This window comes from Triticum aestivum, chromosome 5A, assembly GCF_018294505.1.
Source record: "Triticum aestivum cultivar Chinese Spring chromosome 5A, IWGSC CS RefSeq v2.1, whole genome shotgun sequence".
Classification (NCBI taxonomy): domain Eukaryota; kingdom Viridiplantae; phylum Streptophyta; class Magnoliopsida; order Poales; family Poaceae; genus Triticum; species Triticum aestivum.
Window position 1 is genome coordinate 404,901,295 of NC_057806.1, and position 23,220 is coordinate 404,924,514.

The following is a 23,220-nucleotide window of genomic DNA, read 5'->3' on the forward strand; positions in this document are numbered from 1 at the left end:
CTTGAAGGTATATCTTTAGATCTTGCAATCGAATCTTTTTGGTTCTTGTTTTAGCACTAGTTTAGTTTATAAAAGAAAACTAAAAATATGGAACTAAGGGTACCTCATATGCTTCATCTTTTTAATATTATCATGAAAATAAGGATTCCGATAATTGTGCTCAAGTGCTAGAGGAAGAATGCATTAGAATGTTTGGCACTGAATATTTGAAGCATGATTGCAATGTTGTTAGTATGAATTCCTTGAATATCTATGATGCTAATGATATGCAAAGCCACAAGCTTGGGGAAGCCATGTTTAATGAAGATGATATTTGTCGTCTCCCAAGTTTTGATGAGCAAATTTATTATGATGAAAGCATGCCTCCTATCTATGATGATTATCGTGATGACACTTATGCTTTAAAGAATAATGATAACAATGAAACTTGTCATCTTGATTTCAATTTTCAATCCCATGATAGTTATTTCGTTGAGTTTGCTCCCACTACTATTGATGAGAAGAATTTTGTTTATGTGGAGAGTAGTAAATTTTGCATGCTTGTAGATCATGAAAAGAATGCTTTAGGTGATGCTTATATTGTTGAATTCATTCATGATGCTACTGAAAATTATTATGAGGGAGGAACATATGCTTGTAGGAGTTGCAATAATATCAAGTTTCCTCTCTATGTGCTTAAAGTTTCAAAGTTATGCTTGTTTTGCCTTCCTATGCTAGTTGATTATAGTTCCCATGAGTTATTTGCTCACAAAATCCCTATGAATAGGAACTGGGTTAGACTTAAATGTTCTAGTCATATTCTTCATGATGCTCTCTTTATGTTACAATTCTTATCCTTTATGTGAGCATCGTTGAAATCATCATGCCTAGCTAGGGGCGTTAAACGACAGCGCTTGTTGGGAGGCAACCCAACTTTATTTTTGTCCCTTGCTTTTTGCTCCTGTTTAGTAATAAATAATTTATCTAGACTCTATTTAGATGTGGTTTTATTCTTTAATTAGTGTTTGTGCCAAGTAGAACCTTTGGGAAGACTTGGGGAAAGTCTTTGCGATCATGCTGGAAAAAACAGAAACTTTAGCGCTCACGAGAATTGCTGCCATGTTTTACTGGAGAGAGCTATTTAGTTAATTCTTTTTGCAGGTGATTAATAGACAAATTACTCAGGTCCACCAATTTATTTTAGAATTTTATGAGTTCCAGAAGTGGTCGAAACCTACAGATTACTACAGACTGTTCTGTTTTTTACAGATTCTGTTTTCTATGTGTTGTTTGCTTATTTTGATGAATCTATGAGTAGTATCGGAGGGTATGAACCATAGAGAAGTCGGAATACAGTAGATATTACACCAATATGAATTTAGAATGAGTTCATTACAGTACCTTGAAGTAGTGTTTTATTTTCTTATACTAACGGAGCTTACGAGTTTTCTGTTAAGTTTTGTGTTGTGAAGTTTTCAAGTTTTGGGTAAAGATTCGACGGACTATGGAATAAGGAGTGGCAAGAGCCTAAGCTTGGGGATGCCCAAGGAACCCCAAGGTAATATTCAAGGACAACCAAGAGCCTAAGCTTGGGGATGCCCCGGAAGGCATCCCCTCTTTCGTCTTTGTTCATCGGTAACTTTACTTGGAGCTATATTTTTATTCGCCACATGATATGTGTTTTGCTTGGAGCGTCATTTTATTTTATTTAGTTTTGCTTGCTGTTTGAATAAAATATAAAGATCTGAAATTCTTAAATGTTAGAGAGTCTTCATATAGTTGCATGATTATTCGACTACTCATTGATCTTCACTTATATCTTTCGGAGTAGTTTGTTGTTTGCTCTAGTGCTTCACTTATATCCTTTTAGAGCACGATGGTGGTTTTATTTTATAGAAATAGATGAACTCTCAAGATTCACTTATATTATTTTGAGATTCCTAAACATCATGGTAATTTGCTTTGGTTATGAATTTAGTCCTAATATGATGGGCATCCAAGAGGGATATAATAAAAACTTTCATATAAAGTGCATTGAATACTATGAGAAGTTTGATACTTGATGATTGTTTTGAGATATGAAGATGGTGATATTAGAGTCATGCTAGTTGAGTAGTTGTGAATTTGAGGAATACTTGTGTTGAAGTTTGTGATTCCCGTAGCATGCACGTATGGTGAACCGTTATGTGACGAAGTCGGAGCATGATTTGTTTACTGATTGTCCTCCTTATGAGTGGCGGTCGGGGACGAGCGATGGTCTTTTCCTACCAATCTATCCCCCTAGGAGCATGCGCGTAGTACTTTGTTTTGATAACTAATAGATTTTTGCAATAAGTATGTGAGTTCTTTATGACTAATGTTGAGTCCACGGATTACACGCACTCTCACCCTTCCACCATTGCTAGCCTCTCTAGTACCGTGCAACTTTCGCCGGTACCATAAACTCACCATATACCTTCCTCAAAACAACCACCATACCTACCTATTATGGCATTTCCATAGCCATTCTGAGATATATATTTCCATGCAACTTTCCACCATTCCATTTATTGTGACATACTTCATCATTGTCATATTGCTTTGCATGATCATGTAGTTGACATTGTATTTGTGGCAAAGCCACCATTCATAATTCTTTCATACATGTCACTCATGCATCATTGCACATCCCGGTACACCATCGGAGGCATTCATATAGAGTCATATCTTGTCCTAAGTATCGAGTTGTAATTCTTGAGTTGTAAGAAAATAAAAGTGTGATGATCATCATTATTAGAGCATTGTCCCAGTGAGGAAAGGATGATGGAGACTATGATTCCCCCACAAGTCGGGATGAGACTCCGGACCGAAAAAAAGAGAGGGCAAAGAAGCCCAAATAAAAAAGAAGAGGCCATAAAAAAGAGAAGGCCCAAATAAAAAAATGAGAGAAAAATATTGAAGGGACAGTGCTACTATCCTTTTACCACACTTGTGCTTCAAAGTAGCACCATGATCTTCATGATAGAGAGTCTCCTATGTTGTCACTTTCATATACTAGTGGGAATCTTTCATTATAGAACTTGGCTGGTATATTCCAATGATGAGCTTCCTCAAAATGCCCTAGGTCTTCGTGAGCAAGCGAGTTGGATGCACACCCACTTAGTTTCTTTTCGAGCTTTCATACACTTATAGCTCTAGTGCATCCATTGCATGGCAATCCTTACTCACTCACATTGATATCTATTGATGGGCATCTCCATATCCCGTTGATACGCCTGGTTGATGTGAGACTATCTTCTCATTTTTGTCTTCTCCACAACCACCATTCTTTCCACCTATAGTGCTATGTCCATGGCTCACGGTCATGTATTGCGTGAAGATTGAAAAGGTTTGAGAACATCAAAAGTATGAAACAATTGCTTGGCTTGTCATCGGGGTTGTGCATGATTTAAATATTTTGTGTGGTGAAGATGGAGCATAGCCAGACTATATGATTTTGTAGGGATAGCTTTCTTTGGCCATGTTATTTTGAGAAGACATGATTGCTTAGTTAGTATGCTTGAAGTATTATTTTTTTATGTCAATATTAAACTTTTGTCTTGAATCTTATGGATCTAAATATTCTTGCCACAATAAAGAGAACTACATGGATAAATATGTTAGGTAGCATTCCACATCAAAAATTATGTTTTTATCATTTACCTACTCGAGGACGAGCATGAATTAAGCTTGGGGATGCTGATACGTCTCCAATGTATCTATAATTTCTGATTGTTCCATGCTATTATATTATCAACCTTGGATGTTTTATATGCTTTTGTATGCTATTTTATATGATTTTTGGGACTAACCTATTAACCCAGAGCCTAGTGCCAGTTTATGTTTTTCCCTTGTTTTAGGGTTTCGAAGAAAAGGAATATAAAACGGAGTCCAAACGGAATGAAACCTTCGGAAAAGTTATTTTTGGAAAGAAAGCAACACAGGAGACTTGGAGTGCACGTCAGGGGATCAATGAGGAAGCCACGAGGCAGGGGGGCGCGCCCACCCCCCTGGGCGCGCCCTCCACCCTCGTGGCTCCCCTGATGTATTTTTCCGCCTATATATATCCATATACCCTAAAACGATCGGGAAACACAATAGATAGGGAGTTTCGCCACCGAAAGCCAATCTAGACCCGTTCTGGCACCCTGCCGGATGGGGAATCCCTCTCCGGTGGACATCTTCATCATCCCGATGCTCTCCATGACAAGGAGGGAGTAGTTCTCCCTCGGGGCTGAGGGTACGTACCAGTAGCTATGTGTTTGATCTCTCTTTCTCTCGTGTTCTTGATTTGGCACGATCTTGATGTATTGCGAGCTTTGCTATTATAGTTGGATCTTATGTTTCTTCTCCCCTCTACTCTCTTGTAATGGATTGAGTTTCCCCTTCGAAGTTATCTTATTGGATTGAGTCTTTAAAGATTTGAGAACACTTGATGTATGTCTTGTCGTGCGTATCTGTGGTGACAATGGGATATCACGTGATTCACTTGATGTATGTTTTTGTGATCAACTTGCGAGTTCCGCCCATGAACCTATGCATAGGGGTTGGCACACGTTTTCGCCGTGATTCTCCGGTAGAAACTTTGGGGCACTCTTTGAGGTTATATGTGTTGGTTGAATAGATGAATCTGAGATTGTGTGATGCATGTCGTATAATCATACCCACAGATACTTGAGGTGACATTGGAATATCTAGCTGACATTAGGGTTTTGGTTGATTTGTGCCCTAAGGTGTTATTCTAGTACGAACTCTAGGGCTGTTTGTTACACTTATAGGAATAGCCCAACGGATTGATTGGAAAGAATAACTTTGAGGTGGTTTCGTACCCTACCATAATCTCTTCATTTGTTCTCCGCTATTAGTGACTTTGGAGTGACTCTTTGTTGCATGTTGAGGGATAGTTATATGATCCAATTATGTTATTATTGTTGAGAGGACTTGCACTAGTGAAAGTATGAACCCTAGGACTTGTTTCAACACATTGCTATACCGTTTACGCTCACTTTTATCATTAGTTACCTTGCTATTTTTATATTTTTCAGATTACAAAAACCTTTATCTACTATCCAAATTGCACTTGTATCACCATCTCTTCTCCGAACTAGTGTACCTATACAATTTACCATTGTATTGGGTGTGTTGGGGACACAAGAGACTCTTTGTTATTTGGTTGCAGGGTTGCTTGAGAGAGACCATCTTCATCCTACGCCTCCTATGAATTGATAAACCTTAGGTCATCCACTTGAGGGAAATTTGCTACTGTCCTACAAACCTCTGCACTTGGAGGCCCAACAACGTCTACAAGAATAAGGTTGTGTAGTAGACATCAGGCCCCCGTACATAGTTCGGCACACTCTTTTCCTGATACAGGACAAACAGAAAGGTCACAGTTGGATGTGACTGCCAATGTGCGTAGTTGCGAATATATACCTCTTTGATGAAGGTTCGGTCGTATCTTTGTTTGCCTTCCTCTTCGAAGGCTTGCCTGGCGTGGGGACCACCCTCCTTGGTGATATCCCTGGGGCAGCATGTTGCGCCGAACGCCTCCCCTTCTGAGCATAATACGGTGCGGGGGGTGAGGAAGAATGAGAAAACCCTCTTGGACAAGGTGTCTCCTGATTACTTACGTGTGAAGCGAGGAGAAGACCGGGATAATCAACGATGATGGCTACTTCTGTGCCATCATAGCTCGTTTGGTAAAACACCCTGTTCTTGAGCACCATGAATATATCCGGATCCTCTTCGAATCTGGGGTCGAGGTCCCGATTGTGGCCCTCGGGCTGCAGGGCGGGGTTGTAAAGCCCCTCGGAAGTCTTTCGCCAGTGTTGTTATCAATGGGCGGGTTAATGTTCATTGGACGTAGCTCAGGGAGTGGAATGAGTAGAGTAGAGGAGTTGGGGGCTTACCCAGCTAGGAGGACTATACATAGAATATCCTTCCATGTGCTTGATGCGCAGGAACTCCTCTTCCTCCCCTTTGAATAGCTCGGCCAATATTTTGGCCAGGGCGGCAGGGGTGTCTGGACCCTTCCTGCCGCAGCGGGAGGTGTCATCTTCCCCATTATAGTGCCACATGGGAAGTCCTCTGTATTGGAGTCACTGGACCCCCCGCACTATGGAGGTCACCATTACTTCGACTATTGTATATCCGGACTGGGCGAGCATCCTTATCTTGCTCAAGAGTTGGCGAACCTCCGCACTATCTTCCTCCTCAAGGCTTCGAGGGCGCCAGCTGTGGCATTTCTTCAAAGGAACACTTGCGAACTCAGGAAGACCCCTCCGAGTTGGGTTTGGGAGTATGACGTCCTCGATGTACAACCCTCGGAAGTCCACTCTTCAGACGCCTTCTTCGGCGCGCCGGATGGGTATCCAGTCTCGGCAATGCGCCATATTTTGTCTCCGCCCACTTCAAATATCGATCCCTCATGGTTACGCGGGACAAGGCAGAATAACTTTCTCCATAGTTCAAAATGGGCTTCACAACCCAGGAATAGTTCGCATAAAGCGACATAACTCGCATTGTGCAGGATGGAGGCTGGAGTAAAGTTGTGCAGCTGGAGGCCATGATATTCTAGAAGCCCTCGGAGGAACGGATGAATTGGAAATCCCATGCCCCTTAGAAAATAGGGGACGAAACACACTCGTTCCCGCCGGATGGATTGGGGAAATCCTCTTCCTGGGTTTTGCCATCAAAGGAGGCCAACCCTGCTCGAACAGGGACCAGATTCGCAGGGGGAGAAACCCCCGTGTTTGCAGTTTCACCAGTTGATCATGGGATACGGAGCACTTCTCCCACTCGCCTCTCTGGCCGCGGGGACGGGAGGAGGGGCTGTGGACGCTAGACATGTTCTTTCATGGCAACCTTTGGGGATTTTCTCCGCGAGATGATTGAATGGATCTGGGATCCAATCTCGTCAAATAAACGCTATCCCTCGCGTGGCCTGGGTGTTATGTGCAAAAATACCCTGACCTCTCGCATCCGCTTGACACGTGGAAGCTGAAATTATTGATACATAGAAGCCGAGGGGTACAACATTAAATGGAAGGCTGAATACACTACTTGGAGGTCATTGGTGGAGGAAGCCGCCTTGCAATGCCGAAGACAATCTATGCGCCGAACACCTCGCCATTGAAGACTGGTTCGGGGGCTACTGAGGGAGTCCTAGAATAAGGGGTCCTCGGGCGTCCGGCCTGTTAACTATGGACCGGACTGATGGGCTGTGAAGATACAAAGACCGAAGGCTGCACCCGTGTCCGGATGGGACTCTCCTTGGCGTGGAAGGCAAGCTTGGCGACCAAATATGTAGATTCCTTTCTTTGTAACCAACCTTGTGTAACTCTAGATCCTCCCAATGTCTATATAAACCGGAGGACTTAGTCCGGAGGGATATATTCATTACCATAGCCATACAAGCTAGACCTCTAGGGTTTAGCCGTTACGATCTCATGGTAGATCAACTCTTATAATACACATATTCATCAAGATCAATCAAGCAGGAAGTAGGGTATTACCTCCATAGGGAGGGCCCGAACCTGGGTAAACATGGTGTCCCCTGTCTCCTGTTACCATCGACCCTAGACGCATAGTTCGGGAGCCCCTACTCGAGATCCGCCGGTTTTGACACTGACAGCCACCATGATATGGGTGTGGGCGGCCGCGATCTAGGCTTTGGCGGGCTCCGTCGTGGCAAGGTATGCCGCGTAGGAACGGGCGGCTGCTCAAACTCTCTCGGTGATTGCCAACTCTTCGGCCGTGGGTTGCAGACCATTGTCGGAGAAGCTTCGTTCAATTTGTGCGGTGACCACCACGAGCTGGGAATGCACGGCCTCGACATGGTGGTGGGCAGCCTACATTAGGGCTAAGGCCGCCGCTGCGGAACTGTAAGTGCATCTAGTGCCACCCCTAGTTGGTTTTGGAGTATTGACGACAAACCTGGTTGAGGGACTAATGTGTTTGTGAGAATTGTAGGATAACACAGGTAGTAGTCCCTCATTGATTTGGTTTTCCTACCGGAGATGACCCCTAAAAATGTATGAAGACATTGAAGACAAAGGTGGTATGTGAAGACATTCACATTGAAGACTATGACATGAGAAGACATCGCGTGAAGACTATGGAGCGCGAAGACTTAGTTGTTTCACCGTTTCCTTTTCTTCTTTGTTGAGTCATAGGAACCACCGTACTATTAAGTGGGGTCCTAGTGAACAAAGTCAGAGTGACTGAAGTGATGCTTAACCAAAATCCTATGTCTTCGAGCGAAGACAATGAGAGCAAATCTTATCCAGAGTTGGATGAGTCAGCTTTACTTGTAGCCCAAGTAAAGTTGCCGCGTGTGTTTGAAATCTGACCGTTAGAACACGTATCAGTTCCTTAGTGACCCAGGGTCATTTCGGACAAATCAGGTCGGGTTGCCTAGTGGCTATAAATAGCCCACCCCCTACACCATAAATTGGTTGGCTGCTCAGAGTTAGTGCACGTCTTTTGTCGTTTGAGAGCAACCCACCTCGAAACCTTTGAGAGAGAAATCCTTGCGAGGACAAAGCCCTAAATACCCAGAGCCAAAGAGTGTTAGGCATCACTGAAGTCTTCCTGTCTGTGTGATCTGAAGACTTGTTACATTTGAGGACTGTGAATCCTCCAGCCAGTTAGGCGTCGCGTTCTGAGCATCCAAGAGTCATTGTGGATCGCCGATGAACGAAGTCTGTGAAGGTTTGGAAGTCTCCCTTGAAGACTTACCAGAGTGATTGGGAGAGGACTGGGTGTACTTAGCTCAAGGGGAATAAGGTGAAGACACGGTCTTCTGAGTTAAATCTCAGCCTCCCTAACCACACGTACAGTTGTCATAGCAATTGGAACTGGTCCAACAAATCCTTGTCTTCAACGAGCAACTGGTTCTATACTTCCCATCTCTTTATTCATAGTTGGTCCTTGTGAAGTCATTACCTGTTTGCATTATCTATTTGTCTTCACTGTGTGACTGCTTGTTCTGATTGGCTTCATACTGTCTTCCATCCTGATCCATACTGCCTAGCTGCTATTAGTCTTTGTGCTTTCACTTCATTGAATACTTCACTATGGCTTGCCTAGTGTAGTCTACCTTCCACTGCATGTTAATAGGTTCATTTCTATCGATTGTCTTCGAAACTTTCATGTTTTGAAGACTTCCATAAAAATCGCCTATTCACCCCCCCTCTAGTCGATCACTAGCACTTTCAATTGGTATCAGAGCAAGGTACTCCCTTGTTCTGTGTGATTCGGTTTAACCACCTGGAGTTTTAGCTATGTCGAGTGCAGGGATAATCAAAGTCTCCGCTGCGTGCACCGTCTTCGATGGAACTGAATATCCCTACTGGAAGAATAAGATGTGCATGCATCTTGAAGCCATTGATGTCGACCTCTGGTATGTCATCAAGAATGGCATTCCCAAGTCTGGTGAAGATGTCACCGCTGCTGATGTCAAGAAGTTCGTTCAACTGGACTCCAGTGCCAAGAACATCATCTGTGGGCATCTAACCAAATGGCAGTATGGTCGTCTAAGTGCTCTGGAAACATCTAAGCTAGTCTAGGACTGGCTCTCCAAGGTCAACGAAGGCATCTCAACACAGAGAGATCAAAGGATCAGTGTCCTTCGCAACCTCTTCAACCGCTTCAAGAGAAACGATAATGAGAATGTTCAGCTCACGTTTGATCGCCTTACTGACATCACAAATGAGCTCCAAGCTCTCGGCGCTATTGAGATCACCAAGCATGAAATCGTCAAGACACTCCTGAGATCACTTGACAGCTCGTTTGACACCCTAGCCCTGATGATTCAAGAACGCCCTAACTTCAAGAGACTCGATCCGTCTGACATACTTGAAAGGCTCAACACACATGAGTTTCAGCTTTCTGAGAAAAGAGATATCTACGGTCCCAAGTATGGTTGAACTCATGCCTTGATGGCAAAAGCTGATTCCTCATCTGAAGAAGAATCTGACTGCAGTTCTGATGATCCTGAAGACATTGGAAGAGAGCTTGCTATGCTTGTGAAGAAGTTCCAAAAATTCACCAAGAAGAAAGGCTTTAGAAAGTCGTCACGATCCAGCTCAAGGAATGATGAAGCTTCTGCTCATGACTACAAGAAGAGAACATGCCACAAGTGCAAGAAACCTGGTCACTACATCTCTGAGTGTCCGTAGTGGGACAATGAGAACAAGAAGAAGAAGAAGAGCAAGGAATATGATTCTGACGACAAGAAGAAGAAGAAATACTCAAAGTCTTGTTCCAAGTCTTCCTCAAAGTCTTCATCACACAAGAAGAGCTCATCTGGCAAGGCTCGTGCGTTTGTTGGCAAGGAAATGGATTCAGAGGAGGAGTCTGCTTCTGAGGAGGCAGAGGTGGAGTCTGAGGAGGAGTCTGATTCTGGCATTGCAAGTCTGGCTACATCCTACGTTGCCAAGTCCATCTTCAACACTGAAGACAATGACTTCGTGGCACACGGTGCCAAGGTAAACTCACGCAATACTCACTATAAAACATCCAGTGAAGATGACTCTGATTGTAATTCCAAACCCAGCTACAAAACACTTGCTAAAATTGCAACTGAACAACAGAAAGCTATGGAACATATTCAAAAACTATTAGACAAAAGCGATGACCTGTTGGACGCTGAAATGACTCGATCTCAGTCCTTAATTGAAGACATAAAAAATCTTCATGTTAAGTATGAGGAATTTGAAAGTCATCATGAAACGCTCTCAACAACTCATGAAAAGCTTTCCTATGATTATCTTCAAAGGAAGCAAGAACTTGAGAAATTGAGAGCGGCTCATGAAGATCTTCAAAAGGAAAATGAGTCACTTCGCGCCGAACAGATCAGTCCCGCTCAGGAAGGATTTGAACCACCATGTCTTAAATGCCTTGAGCGTGATAACGCTACTTCTGTTGCTGGATGTTCTACTGCTGCTACTGTTGCAATATCTTCAACTGTTGATGTGGTAACTAACCCCTCTGCGGAGGATGCCACTGCTATTGCTGATGAAAATGCTAGGTTGAAGACATTGCTTAAAACAGGGATGTACAAAAGTCTCAAAGGGCATCAGACACTATGTGATGTCCTCAAAAGGCAGATTCTGAATCGAAACCCTAGGAAAGAGGGTGTTGGGTTCGAAAGGAAAATGAATGCTGATGGCTCTTACTGGAAGCCTAAGCAGTACCCCAAAACCACATGGGTTGCTGCAAAGGAACCTTCAGTGGATCCATCTACCCTATCTGGCTTCACTTGTGCTAATCCTATTGTCATTGATGAATCCTTTGATGCAAACTATAAACTGTTTAAGAATCAGAATGGTGAAGTGTTTGCCAGGTATATTGGCACTAACTGCAGGAATGGGCCACTTATGAGGAAAGTCTGGGTGCCCAAAAAGTGTTTGGAGAATCTTCCTGTGAATGTCGTCATGACATCACAAGGGAAGAAGACAAACCCCAGACCACTTGCTTCATATGGTCCAAAGGCTTCATACAGACAGAGGACTCACCCGAGTCGCACTAACACAAATGTTTTGCAGGGAAACTATAGTCAGGCCTATGAATATAAGCGTGTTTCATCAAACCGCCATGTTCATAAGACCCAGAACTGCTCTGCTTATTCTTATGAGTACTATTCTCCACCTGCAAGACTATTTTCTAGGGCTCCAAAGCCAAAGTTCTCAGATGCTGCACTTAGAATCATTGCTTCGAAGCCACCCTTGAAGATGTGGGTGGCTAAGAAAGCTTAACTCTCTTTTGCAGGGAAAGGTCTCCACCCGAAAATCAAATGCATCTGAAGCTATTGCTGGGGACCTAAAACATCTTGTAGGGCGCAAGATCAAATGCCCAAATGGTCTTATTATGTATTTTGTTCCTCAGTCGCTTGCTATTTGTCCTATCAGTCCTAACCTGGATCTAAGCTTTCATAATCCACTTGCTCGTCAAATGTTTATGCTTCACAATACTCTTCGTGAAGCCTATCCCCCTAACTGCACTGTAGGGTATGACACCAGCTGCTTCAGAATGGATTATTGATAGTGGATGTACTAATCACATGACTGGCAAACAAAGTCTTCTCATGGACTCAACCCTACGTCCATCTAACAAAAGTCACATCACATTTGCTGATACTGGTAAAAGCAAGGTATTGGGTCTAGGTAGAGTTGCAATCTCAAAGGATCAGCACATGGATAAAGTGATGCTTGTTGAATCCCTTGGTTTCAACTTAATGTCTGTCTCAATGCTTTGCGATTTGAACATGATTGTGATATTTGGAAAATATCGTTGCCTTGTTCTAATGGAATCTGACAAGTCTCTAGTCTTTGAAGGGTATCGGAAAGATGATTTGTACATGGTAGATTTCTCAGCAGGACCACAGCTTTCCGTATGTCTTCTTGCAAAAGCTTCAGAATGCTGGCTCTGGCATCGGAGGCTAGGGCATGCTTGCATGAGGAACTTGCATACTCTTGCAAAGAAGAAGCACGTCATAGGCATCAAGGGCGTCAAGTTTAAGAAGGATCACTTATGCGGTGCCTGAGAAGCTGGAAAGATGATGAGGGCCAAGCATCCCTCGAAGACAATCATGACACCGACTCAACTCTTCGAACTGCTACACATGGACCTCTTCGGCCCTACTCACTACTCTACCCTTACTACTACTGCTTGTCTCTATGGCTTCGTCATTGTTTATGATTATTCAAGATGTACATGGGTGCATATAATCCTCTACAAGACTGAAGTGCAGGATGTCTTCAGACGCTTGACCAATCGAGCCATGAACAAGTATGGCGTCAAGATCAAGCACATCAGAAGTGACAATGGCACTGAATTCAAGAACACCGGCCTCGACACTTATCTCGATACATTGGGCATCACTCATGAGTTCTCAGCTCCGTACACGCCGCAGCAGAATGGCATCGTGGAACGCAAGAACAGAACACTCATTGAGATGGCTCGGACGATGCTCGATGAATACAAGACACCAAGAAAGTTCTGGCCTGAAGCTATTGATACTGCATGCCATGTCATCAACCGTGTTTATCTTCACAAGCTTCTGAAGAAAACATCCTATGAACTCCACACTGGTAAGAAGCCAAATGTCAGTTACTTCAGAGTATTTGGTGCTAGGTGCTGGATCAAGGATCCACATCACACTTCAAAATTTGCACCGAAAGCACATGAAGGTTTTATGCTTGGTTACGGAAAGGATTCGCACTCCTACAGAGTCTTCAACCTCTTTCACTATAAAGTGGTTGAAACCGTGGATGTGCGGTTCGATGAGACTAACGGCTCGCAAAGAGAGCACCTGCCAAATGTGCTAGATGAAATTCCACCCAGTGAATCCATCAAGCTTATGGGAACTGGAGAAATCATACCGTCTGAAGTACAGCCTGAAGAGGAACTTATCATCTCTGCACCTAATCAACCTGAAGACAATGCTCAGCCGGAAGACAATTCTTCAAACGATGACAATGATCAGCAAGAGCAAAATCTTCGTCCAGTTCATCCTCGTGTTGCAAATGAAGTACAGATTGAGAAGATAATTGATAGCATCAATGCACCTGGTCCACTCACTCGTTCAAGGGCAACACAACTAGCAAATTTCTGTGGGCACTTTGCATTCGTCTCAATATCTGAACCCAAGAAAGTTGATGAAGCCTTCATGGAACCTGAATGGATTCAAGCTATGCAAGAAGAGCTTCAACAGTTCGAGCTGAATAATGTATGGGAACTGGTCAAGCGTCCTGATCCTCGTAAATGCAATATCATAGGCACTAAATGGATATATCGCAACAAGCAAGATGAGCATGGTCAAGTTGTCAGAAACAAGGCTCGTGTCGTTGCTCAAGGATACACTCAAATTGAAGGAATTGACTACGATGAAACATTTGCTCCTGTGGCTAGGCTTGAAGCTATACGCATACTGCTAGCCTATGCAAATCATCATAACATCCTTCTGTATCAAATGGATGTGAAGAGCACCTTTCTCAATGGCAAGATTGAAGAAGAAGTGTATGTTGCACAACCGCTTGGCTTTGAAGATCCAAAACATCCTGACATGGTTTACAAGCTCAACAAGGCACTGTATGGCCTCAAACAAGCCCCTCGTGCTTGGTATGACACACTCAAAGATTTCCTAAAGAGCAAAGGCTTCAAACCTGGTTCCCTGGATCCCACACTCTTCACGAAGACATATGATGGTGAACTGTTTGTGTGTCAAATATATGTGGATGACATTATCTTCGGCTGCACTAACCAGAAATACAGTGATGAGTTTGGATACATGATGCAAGAGCAATATCAGATGTCCATGATGGGTGAGCTGAAGTTCTTCCTTGGTCTTCAAATACAGCAGCAACGCAATGGCATCTCCATATCTCAAGAGAAATACCTCAAAGATTGCCTGAAGAAGTTTGGAATGCAAGACTGCAAGGGTTATACGACGCCAATGCCTACCAAGAGTCATCTGGATTCTGACGCCAATGGTAAAGAGTTCGATCAAAAGGTATATCGCTCCATGATTGGTTCTTTGCTTTATTTATGTGCATCTAGGCCAAATATCATGCTTAGTGTTTGCATGTGTGCCCGATTCCAACCGGCACCAAAGGAATCGCATCACTTAGCTGTGAAGCGAATTCTTCGATATTTGGCTTACACCCCAACACTAGGATTATGGTATCCAAAGGGCTCAGAGTTTGATCTAGTTGGATTCTCGGATGCTAATTATGCTGGTGACAAGGTGGATCACAAGTCTACATCAGGCACATGTCACTTTCTGGGATGATCACTTGTGTGTTGGTCTTCAAAAAAGCAGAACTGTGTATCTCTCTCCACTGCTGAATCTGAATACATTGCTGCTGGATCTTGCTGCACTCAGCTTCTATGGATGAAGCAAACACTCAAAGACTATGGCATTCATTTGAAGCAAGTGCCACTCTACTGCGACAATGAAAGCACCATCAAGATCGCCAACAACCCAGTTCAGCACTTGAAGACAAAGCACATTCAGATCCGTCATCACTTTCTCAGAGATCATGTCATGAAGGAAGACATTGATATCATTCACGTCAACACTGAAGAGCAACTTGCAGATATCTTCACAAAGCCCTTGGATGAGAAAAGGTTTTGCAAGTTGTGTTGTGAGCTAAATATCTTGGAATCATCAAATGTCTTGTGATCATGCACACATCCTAACACTTATGCATGTTGATGTCTTAGATGTGCAACACATGAAGTAACGTATATCTTCAACTAATGAAGACTTACACTCTAAGTGTGAATACATTAACGCAGAATTTGACTTCGGAGCGCCACGATAATTGTGCGTTGTGTCTGGGTCTAATACTTCCTATATGGTGGGTAATGCCACCACCAAACTTTTGTTTGGAGTATTTTCTGTTGGCGTTACACTTGCAAAGTCTTCACATTTGGTTTGTCTTCAATACTAACATGGTTTCATGTTTATCTTCACTATATTGATTTGGTCTTATTCGGATATATTCATTTGATTGTTTCCTGTCCTCTACAACATTCACTTATAGCTATGTCTTCTCGTTGAATCTTTTGAACTAAGTGAATGTGATCAGACCCTAACCTTTCTATGCTCCCGTCTCAAATCTATCTATCCAAATCATATGCATTCTATTGAAACTGTCGAATGTCTTCGTTGCGTCCTTGTCAGCAGAAGATACAGAGACAATCATTAAATCTATTTTAAATGCTCAATCCTTTTTACCTGAAACCCGGAGAAGCGGGAACGACCACCCGACAATTCAGGCGTACGTGGGAACATGGAACAACCTCCGATGAGTTGCATGATCGCCACGTGTCTTTCAGATGTGAACCGCCAGGGGCACCCGCGTAATAACGCTGCGCCGTCCCTGTCCTTATAAATACTCACCACACCCCAGTCATTATCTCTTCTTCCACTTCTCTTCCTCGCACAAACCCTAGCGCCACCGCTAGCCCTCGACGACGCCGGCAATGAAGCGCTTAGCTGTTGCGACCTCACTGACGCCGTCATCACGCCGGCCGCGGACATCGTCTTCTCTGCCGTCGCCGTAGGTGTCCTCCATCGCCAAGTTAGGGCACAGAAGATCGAACTGCTCGGCCTCATCTCCTACTCCGTCTAGCAGTTCCTCGATTGGTAAATAAAAACTCTATTTACAGTCTTTTTGATTCGATATATTCATCCTTTTCAACCACAAGTGGTTTCTGTTGCTACAAAGTTGGATCTATCCTATTCTGCATCTCATAGCATGCCTAGTATGTTCACTTATGCTTCACAAAGTAGTTAGATTCCTCACTTGTACTTATTCGTGGTTTCGTACAAATCTGGAACCAACTCTCTACATATGAGTGAATGTCTTCACACTATCAGGTCAATGTCTTCTAAACTGATTTATCTTCAAAATCTTCTAAGAATGCATATGACCTCTTCCCCTTCCCTCGCATCTCTAATGCTGTCACAGGTACATGTTCGTGGGAGAATCCTTGGGTTCTCATAGTATGCATTCATTTGCAGAGTTCTTACAGCATCACATAAATTCTCCTGAAGCCAGTTCTTGTCTGACCAGTAGATGGAAGACTTTGACAGTGTTGAATCCTTTCAGTCTAAACTTCATGGCAACAAAGAAATCAGCAAGGAAGGGTGGCAGACAGCGCCGTGGGGGTACATCAATGGACCTGCCCGAAGATCTCTATGAACTATACAAAACTGACCCTGAAGAAAGCTATGGTCGGCGCAAGACACGAATCCAATGGATTCGAAGATACTAGGCTGAGCTATGGTTCAAGTACAGATTCGTCACCAAGGAGTAGGCTGAAAAGAATGCTATCACGCGTCCTTGGGGAGATATTCTCTATAAAAATCTTCAACCCAAGACCAGAACTGAAGCCATCTCTCAAGGATTCTACCCTTGCATGGTCCGAGGGCCACAGCCTACTGATGTCGACCCATCGTCATTGCTATGGTGTCGAGATGACAATCTGTTCAAGCGCAACTATCAGTTTGCAAAGACCTCGGCCAGAGAAAACAAGAAGTCTTGGGGATTAGACTTCAACCCAGGCCTGCGCCATGTGTCGATGGCACACACGAAGCTGAACCCAATCTGGTTGGGCCCTTCTGTTGGAAATATGCCCTAGAGGCAATAATAAATAAGTTATTATTATATTTCTTTGTTCATGATAATAGTCTTTTATTCATGCTATAACTGTATTATCCGGAAATCGTAATACACGTGTGAATACATAGACCACAATATGTCCCTAGTGAGCCTCTAGTTGACTAGCTCGTTGTGATCAACAGATAGTCATGGTTTCCTGGCTATGGACATTGGATGTCGTTGATAACGGGATCACATCATTAGGAGAATGATGTGATGGACAAGACCCAATCCTAAGCATAGCACAAAGATCGTGTAGTTCGTTTGCTAGAGCTTTGCCAATGTCAAGTATCTCTTCCTTTGACCATGAGAGCGTGTAACTCCTGGATACCGTAGGAGTGCTTTGGGTGTATCAAACGTCACAACGTAACTGGGTGACTATAAAGGTGCACTACAGGTATCTCCAAAAGTATCTATTGTTTTATGCGGATCGAGACTGGGATTTGTCACTCCGTGTAAACGGAGAGGTATCTCTGGGCCCACTTGGTAGGACATCATCATAATGTGCACAATGTGATCAAGGAGTTGATCACGGGATGATGTGTTACGGAACGAGTAAAGAGACTTGCCGGTAACGAGATTGAACAAGGTATCGGTATACCGACGATTGAATCTCGGGCAAGTACAATACCGCTAGACAAAGGGAATTGTATACGGGATCGATTGAGTCCTTGACATCGTGGTTCATCCGATGAGATCATCGTGGAACATGTGGGAGCCAACATGGGTATCTAGATCCCGCTGTTGGTTATTGACCGGAGAACGTCTCGGTCATGTCTGCATGTCTCCCGAACCCGTAGGGTCTACACACTTAAGGTTCGATGACGCTAGGGTTATAAAGGAAGCTTGTATGTGGTTACCGAATGTTGTTCGGAGTCCCGGATGAGATCCCGGACGTCACGAGGAGTTCCGGAATGGTCCGGAGGTAAAGATTTATATATGGGAAGTCCTGTTTTGGTCACCGGAAAAGTTTCGGGCGATATCGGTAATGTACCGGGACCACCGGGAGGGTCCCGGGGGTCCACCAAGTGGGGCCACCTGCCCCAGAAGGCTGCGTGGGCCAAGTGTGGGAGGGGACCAGCCCCTAGGTGGGCTGGTGCGCCCCCCACAAGGGGTCCAAGGCGCAAGGGAGAGTGGGAGGGGGCAAACCCTAGTCCAGATGGGCCTTAAGGCCCACCTAGTGGGCGCCTCCCCTCTCTCCCCCTCTTGGCCGCCTCCCCAAGTCCCATCTAGGGCTGGCCGCACCCCTTGGGGTGGGAAACCCTAAAGGGGGCGCAGCCCCCTTCTCCCCTATATAAATAGAGGCCTGGGGCTGCCCATAACACATGAGAACTTCTCCCTCTTGGTGCAGCCCTACCTCTCGTACTCCTCCTCTTCCGCGGTGCTTGGCGAAGCCCTGCTGGACTACCACGCTCCTCCATCACCACCACGCCGTTGTGCTGCTGTTGGATGGAGTCTTCCTCAACCTCTCCCTCTCTCCTTGCTGGATCAAGGCATGGGAGACGTCGCCGGGCTGTACGTGTGTTGAACGCGGAGGTGCCGTCCGTTCGGCACTAGGATCTCCGGTGATTTGGATCACGACGAGTACGACTCCTTCAACCCCGTTCTCTTGAATGCTTCCGCTTAGCGATCTACAAGGGTATGTAGATGCACTCTCCTTCCCCTCGTTGCTGGTTTCTCCATAGATAGATCTTGGTGACACGTAGGAAAATTTTGAATTTTTGCTACGTTCCCCAACAGTGGTATCAGAGCTAGGTCTATTGCGTAGATTCTTTGCACGAGTAGAACACAAATTAGTTGTGGGCGTTGATTTTGTTCAATGTGCTTACCGTTACTAGTCCAATCTTGTTTCGACGGTATTGTGGGATGAAGCGGCCCGGACCGACCTTACACGTACTCTTACGTGAGACAGGTTCCACCGATTGACATGCACTTGGTGCATAAGGTGGCTAGCGGGTGCCAGTCTCTCCCACTTTAGTCGGAACGGATTCGATGAAAAGGGTCCTTATGAAGGGTAAATAGCAATTGGCATATCACGTTGTGGTTTTGCGTAGGTAAGAAACGTTCTTGCTAGAAACCCATAGCAGCCACGTAAAATATGCAAACAACAATTAGAGGACGTCTAACTTGTTTTTGCAGGGTATGCTATGTGATGTGATATGGCCAAGAAGACTGTGATGAATGATATGTGATGTATGAGATTGATCATGTTCTTGTAATAGGATTCACGACTTGCATGTCGATGAGTATGACAACCGACAGGAGCCATAGGAGTTGTCTTTATTTATTGTATGACCTGCGTGTCATTGAACAACGCCATGTAATTACTTTACTTTATTGCTAACTGGTAGCCATAGTAGTAGAAGTAATAGTTGGCGAGACAACTTCATGAAGACACGATGATGGAGATCATGATGATGGAGATCATGGTGTCAAGCCGGTGACAAGATGATCATGGAGCCCCGAAGATGAAGATCAATGGAGCTATATGATATTGGCCATATCATGTCACAACTATTTGATTGCATGTGATGTTTATCATGTTTATGCATCTTGTTTACTTAGGACGACGGTAGTAAATAAGATGATCCCTTACAAAATTTCAAGCAGTGTTCTCCCCTAACTGTGCACCGTTGCTACAGTTCGTCACTTCTAAGCACCACGTGATGATCGGGTGTGATGGATTCTTACGTTCACATACAACGGGTGTAAGACAGTTTTACACAGCGAAAACACTTAGGGTTAACTTGACGAGCCTAGCATGTACAGACATGGCCTCGGAACATGGAGACCGAAAGGTCGAGCATGAGTCGTATAGTAGATACGATCAACATGAAGATGTTCACCGATGATGACTAGTCCGTCTCACGTGATGATCGGACACGGCCTAGTTGACTCGGATCATGTAATCACTTAGATGACCAGAGGGATGTCTATCTGAGTGGGAGTTCATAAGATGAACTTAATTATCCTGAACATAGTCAAAAGACCCTTTGCAAATTATGTCGTGAGCTCGCGCTTTAGTTCCACTGTTTAGATATGTTCCTAGAGAAAAATATAGTTGAAAGTTGATAGTAGCAATTATGCGATCAGTAGAAAGCTTATGTCCTTACTGCACCGCTCAGTATGCTGAACCCCAAACGTCGTTTGTCGATGTTGCGAACATCGGACATACACGTTTTGATAACTACGTGATAGTTCAATTAAATGGTTTAAGTAGAGGCACCAAGGACGTTTTTCGAAACATCGCGGAACATATGAGATGTTTCGAGGGCTGAAATTGGGATTTCAGGCTCGTGCCCACGTCAAGAGGTATAAGACCTCCGATGATTTTCTTAGCCTGCAAACTAAGGGAGAAAAGCTCAATCGTTGAGCTTGTGCTCAGATTGTCTGAGTGCGACAATCACTTGAATCGAGTGGGAGTTAATCTTCCAGATGAGATAGTGATGTTTCCCCAAAGTCATTGCCACCAAGCTGCTAGAGCTTCGTGATAAACTATAACATATCAAGGATAGAGATGATGATCCTTGAGGTATTCGCGTTGTTTGACATCGCGAAAGTAGAAATCAAGAAGGAGCATAAATTGTTGATGGTTGGTGAAACCACTAGTTTCAAGAAGGGCAAGGGCAAGAAGGGATACTTCATGAAATGGCAAATCAGCTGCTGCTCTAGTGAAGAAACCCAAGGTTGAACCCAAACCTGAGACTAAGTGCTTCTGTAATAAGGGAACAGCCACTGGAGCAGCATTACCCTAGATACTTGGTAGATGAGAAGGCTGGCAAGGTCGATAGAAGTATATTGGATATACATTATGTTAATGTGTACTTTACTAGTACTCCTAGTAGCACCAGGGTATTAGATACCGGTTCGGTTGCTAAGTGTTAGTAACTCGAAATAAAAGCTACGGAGTAAACGAAGACTAGCTAAAGGTGAGCTGACGATATGTGTTGGAAGTTTTTCCAAGCTAGATGTGATCAAGCATCGCACGCTCCCTCTACCAACGAGATTGGTGTTAAACCTAAATAATTGTTATTTGGTGTTTGCGTTGAGCATAGACATGATTGGATTATGTCTATTGCAATACGGTTATTCATTTAAGGAGAATAATAGTTACTCTATTTATGTGAATAATACCTTCAGTGGTCTTGCACCTAAAAATGGTTTATTGAATCTCGATCGTAGTGATACACATTTTCATGCCAAAAGATAGTAATGATAGTACCACTTACTGGTGGCACTGCCATGTAAGTCATATTGGTTTAAAACGCATGAAGAAGCTCCATGTTGATGGATCTTTGGACTCACTCATTTTCGAAAAGTTTGAGACATGCGAACCATGTCTATTGGTGTATATGCATGAAGAAACTCCATGCAAATGGACCGTTTGAACTCACTTGATTTTGAATCACTTGAGACATGCAAATCATACCACATGGGCAAGATGACTGAAAGCCTCGTTTTAGTAAGACAGAACAAGATAGCAACTTGTTGGAAGTAACACATTTTGATGTGTGCAGTCCAATGAGTGCTGAGGCATGCAGTGAATATCGTTATGTTCTTACTTCACAGATGATTCGAGTAGATGTTGAGAATATTTACTTGATGAAACACAAGTCTGAATTATTGAATGGTTCAAGTAATTTCAGAGTGAAGTAGAAGATCATTGTGACAAGAGGATAAAATGTCTATGATATGATCATAGAGATGAATATCTGAGTTACGAGTTTTGGCACACAATTAAGACATTGTGGAAATTGTTTCGCAATTAATACCGCCTGGAACACCATAGTGTGATGGTGTGTCCGAACATCATAGTTGCACCCTATTGGATATGGTGCGTACCATGATGTCTCTTATCAAATTACCACTATTGTTTATGGGTTAGGCATTAGAGACAACCACATTCACTTGTAATAGGGCACCACGTAATTCCGTTGAGATGACACCGTATGAATTATGGTTTAGAGAAACCTAAGTTGTCGTTTCTTAAAGGTTTGGGGCTGCGACGCTTATGTGAAAAAGTTTCAGGATTGATAAGCTCGAACCCAAAGCGGATAAAATGCATCTTCATAGGACACCCAAAACAGTTGGGTATACCTCCTAATTCAGATCCGAAAGCAATATGGATTGTTTCTTGAATCGGGTCCTTTCTCGAGGAAAGGTTTCTCTCAAAAGAGTTGAGTGGGAGGATGGTGGAGACTTGATGAGGTTATTGAACCGTCACTTCAACAAGTGTGTAGCAGGGCACAGGAAGTTGTTCCTGTGGCACCTACACCAATTGAAGTAGAAGCTTATGATAGTGATCATGAAGTTTCGGATCAAGTCACTACCGTACCTCGTAGGGTGACAAGGATACGTACTACTTCAGAGTGGTACGGTAATCCTGTCTTGAAGGTCATGTTGCTAGACAACAATGAACCTACGAGCTATGGAGAAGCGATAGTGGGCCCAAATTCCGACAAATGGTTAGAAGCCATGAAATCTGAGATAGGATCCATGTATCAGAACAAAGCATGGACTTTGGTGGACTTGCCCGATGATCGGCAAGCCATTGAGATAAATGGATCTTTAAGAAGAAGACGGACGTGGACGGTAATGTCACCGTCTGTGAAGCTCGACTTGTGGCGAAGAGTTTTTCACAAGTTCAAGGAGTTGACTATGATGAGATTTTCTCATCTGTAGTGATGCTTAAGTCCGTCGGAATCATGTTAGCATTAGCTGCATTTATGAAATCAGCCAATTGGATGTCAAAACGAATTTCCTTACCAGTTTTCGTAAGGAAAGGTTGTATGTGATACAATCAGAAAGGTTTTGTCGATCCTAAGGATGCTAAAAGGTATGCTAGCTCCAGCGATCCTTCTAAGGACTGGAGTAAGCATCTCGGAGTTGGAATGTACACTTTGATGAGATGATCAAAGATTTTGGGTTTGTACAAAGTTTTATGAGAAACTTGTATTTCCAAAGAAGTGAGTGGGAGCACTATAGAATTTCTGATGAGTATATGTTGATCAGAAATGATGTAGAATTTCTAGAAAGCATATAGGGTTAT